Source organism: Lipotes vexillifer, unplaced genomic scaffold, assembly GCF_000442215.2.
Source record: "Lipotes vexillifer unplaced genomic scaffold, Lipotes_vexillifer_v1.1 scaffold851, whole genome shotgun sequence".
NCBI lineage: Eukaryota > Metazoa > Chordata > Mammalia > Artiodactyla > Lipotidae > Lipotes > Lipotes vexillifer.
Genome location: NW_006778810.1, coordinates 300,036 through 303,869, shown reverse-complemented (window position 1 = coordinate 303,869; position 3,834 = coordinate 300,036).

Below are 3,834 nucleotides of genomic sequence, written 5' to 3'. Positions count from 1 at the left end.
CACACACACACACACACACACACACACACACACACACACACACACACACACACACACACGCACACACACACTGATCCAGCCCTCTGCCCACCAGACTAGGCTTGCCCTTCGTGCTGAAGAGCTGGAGTTGACCTCCCCCAGAGGAGTATCCTTGTGCAGGAGAGTGAGTGAGCCTTCCCTGCAGCCCTAAACCTGTACTGAGCACCTGCTGTGTACTTGGTCCTGGCATGGGAGCTTGGGGCATGGGGGGAGCCTGGGCATCTGACCAGAAGAGACCAAATAAACCAGATGAGAAGGCAGTGATGTCAAGGGCTTCAAGGAGGAAGGAGAATACATCTGATAGGGAGGGGAGGTCAGGTGACTGGGGTGGCCTTGGAGCATCACCACCATGTGATCTGGGGGAACAGGGGACAGGTGTGTTTGGTGGAACTGCATGCACAACGGCTCAGAAGGTGTGGGGAGTAGAGGGATGTAATCCTGTACCTGTAGCAGGCCTCCTTCCCCCTTCCTCTGTAATGATGGGGCAGCTGATGAGAGCAGCTCTCAGTGAGCCCTCCTGGGGCCGTTACGAGTTCTCTATTATAGATGAGGACACTGAGGCACAGAGAGGGCAGGGGCCACCAAAGGTCACACAGCAGGATTTAGGGAGCCTTCCTGGGGTGCCTGTTACTAGTCCTTTAATACAGATGAGGACACTGAGCCAGAGAGACGGAAGGGGCCACACAAGATCACAGAGCAGGGCCTTAGTGAGTCCTCCTGCAGCCCAGTTACAAGTTCTTTATTATACATGAGGTCTCTGAGACACAGAGAGGGCAGTGGCTGCCTAATATCACAGAGCAGCTTCTTAGTGAGCCCTCCTGGGGCCTGTTACAAGTTCTCTACTGCAGATGAGAACAATGAGGCACTGAGAGTTCACTGTCCTCCCAAGGTCTCAGAGCTCGGTCTTAGCGCGCCCTTCTGGGAGGGGGTCCTGTTACTAGTTCTCCATTACAGACGAGGACACTGAGGCACAGAGAGGGCAGTGGCTGCCCAAGGTCACAGAGCAGGGTCTTTGTGAGTTTTCCTGGAGGGCCTGTTACTAATACCCTGTTACAGCCAAGGACACTGAGGCGCAGAGAAGGAGCAGGGAAGCCCTGCTATCACCCAGGCCACACTGCCTGTGTCCTTCACGACCGGCTCTATGCTGCCAGCAGGGCTGCAGGCCTGGAGTGGACGTGGAAGGCAGTTCACTGCAGAATATTTACAATAACCAAGATATGGATGTAACCGAGCAGAACCCTATGGGGCCTTCCCGGGACATACCCCTCCCGCATATTCTCTGCTGTAGCTCCTCTCTGAAGTAGCCAGATAATAGTATCTCATGCATGTTTCCTGAGTTTTTCAGATGCTAAAAACCCCCACCAAGTGGAAAAAATTAACTACTTGATGATCATGAGCCCCCAGACCTACTGGCACCTAAGGACTGATAAAGTTAACCCCTGTGACACCTCACCATCAACCAATGAGAGAATCGTATACAAGCTGATCACACACCCTGTGACCCCCCGCTCCCTCACCTGGCCTTTAAAAATGCTTTGCTGAAACCCTTTGGGGAGTTCGGGATTTTGGGGGCATGAGTCACTCGTCTCCTTGCTGGCTCTACAATAAACCTTTCTCTGCTTCACACTCTGGTGTTTGTTTGGCTTCACTGTGCATCGGGCACATGGACTTGTGTTCAGTAACATGGAAACAACCTAGGTGTCCATCGACACATGAATGGTGAAGTAAATGTGACATATATATATATATATATATATATATATATATATATATATATATATAAATTATATATATAATGGAATCTTACTCAGCCATAAAAAAGAAGGAAATCTTGCCATTTGCAACAAGGATGGACCTTGAGGGCATTATGCTAAGTGAAATAAGTCAGACAGAGAAAGATACTTACAACCTCACTCACAGAGTTGAAAAAATAAACCAAACTCATAGAAACAGAGAACAGGATGGTGATTACCAGAGGCTGGGTGTTGAGGGGGCTGGTGAAATGGGTGAAGAGGGTCAAAAGGCACAAACTTCCAGCTGTAAGATACACAAGCCCTGGGGATGTATGTACAGCAAAGTGACTGTGGTCAACATCACTGTGCTGTGTATGTGAAAGTCGCTAAGAGAGAAGATCTTCAAAGTTCTCATCACAAGAAAAATAATCTGTAGCTGTGTGTGGTGGTGATGGTAACTAAACTTACTGTGGTGATCATTTCATAATATGTACATATATCAAATCATGATGCTGGACGCCTAAAACTAACAGTGTTATGTGACAATCATACCCAGTATCTATATCTCAGCAATCAGGGGTGAGAGCGTGGACAACCTGTTGCCGAAGCTGCATTTGCTCTACAACAGCAGAGGGCTGGGAAATAATTTTTGGGAAAAGTGTGCCGACCCTGGCCCGAAAGACAGTGGTTTAGCAGCAACAACAGCGTGCCTGGGTGCACGCTCAGCCCAGCCAGCCCCTATGCTCTACCTGTCATCCCATTTAATCCCCTCCCCATCCTAAGAGGGAGAAACTTCAATATTCCCATTTTACAGATGAGAAAACGGAGGCCCAAGTGTTGGAGCCAGCTTTGAGCCCGTGTTGTGATTTCAAAGTCACATCTCAACCCAGATTTCTAGAAGGTGGGGGTCCAGGCACTGGGGACCCTCCCTCTTCCACACTTAGAGTTGTGCTCCAGGGCCCACCATCCCAGAGGCTGCTGGATGAACACATTTAATCCACTTATTCTGCACCCACACAGCGCTTAACTGCTGCTCTCCTGCTGCTACTGACACTTCAGCCAGCTGAGGTTGTACAGGTTACTCATCACCACCTGCCCACCCTGCCCTCCTGTGGGGCAGGGCCCTCCTCGCCTCGTTATTCTAAATCCTTAGCTCAAAAAATCTGCAGAACTGCATTAAAAGAGCCCTGCTCGCCTGTGTGGAGGCCTTGACAAGGGGAAGGGAGGGGAAGTTTTGGGGTGGCCTCTTATACTGAAGGGACATGAAAGGGACACTATTTATGTCCCTAATGGGACTCAATGTGACGCTAAGAGCTTTGTCCCATAGAGAAATAAAAGCCCCCCACCCTTCACCTGTGAAAGCAGCTCAGGCGCTACGGCACCCTGTCTGCCTGTCTGGCCCGTCCATATTTGGTCTGTGAACACCTCCGGGGCAGGCCTCTGCCTTCTCCTCTGTGTGCCCCCTGAGCCTGCACACCGTGGGCCTTCAGAGCCTCAGGGACCTCACCCCACCCCGACCACGGCCAGAAGCCTCCAGCCATCAAAATGCCTGTGGAGTCACTTTGGCCCAAGCACTGCTGGGTACCTTAGCCCCGTCTAAAGAACAAGCCATACCATGTGGCTTCCCCAGAGTTCAAGCAGCGGGATCTGGGGGTTCTGTCTGGCTCCACACTTCCTCACTGTAGCCCAGTTACCTCCCTTCTCTGAGCCCCAGTCTTGTCCTCTAAACGGGGACATGGATTGCTACCTTAATGGGACTAATTCTGTGAGGACTAATTTGGGTGATCCTAGAATTTATAGCTGGCCCCAATAGATACCACTTGAATCCATTCGGATCTCCAGATTAAACTGGAGTCTGCACTGTTATCTGTAAGTTCTTCCGTGAAGCTAGACTAAACCCAGACAGTTGCGGTTCCAGGGTCTCCACTTAGCCAGCTGGACAGAATACCCAAAGTGGCTCAAACAGGCTAACAAACAAGCAGGAGAGAATGACTTACGTAACTAAGTCCACAGGTGGACGGCTTACGAGGGCTGCACCTGGAGCTCACGGACGTCAGCAGGA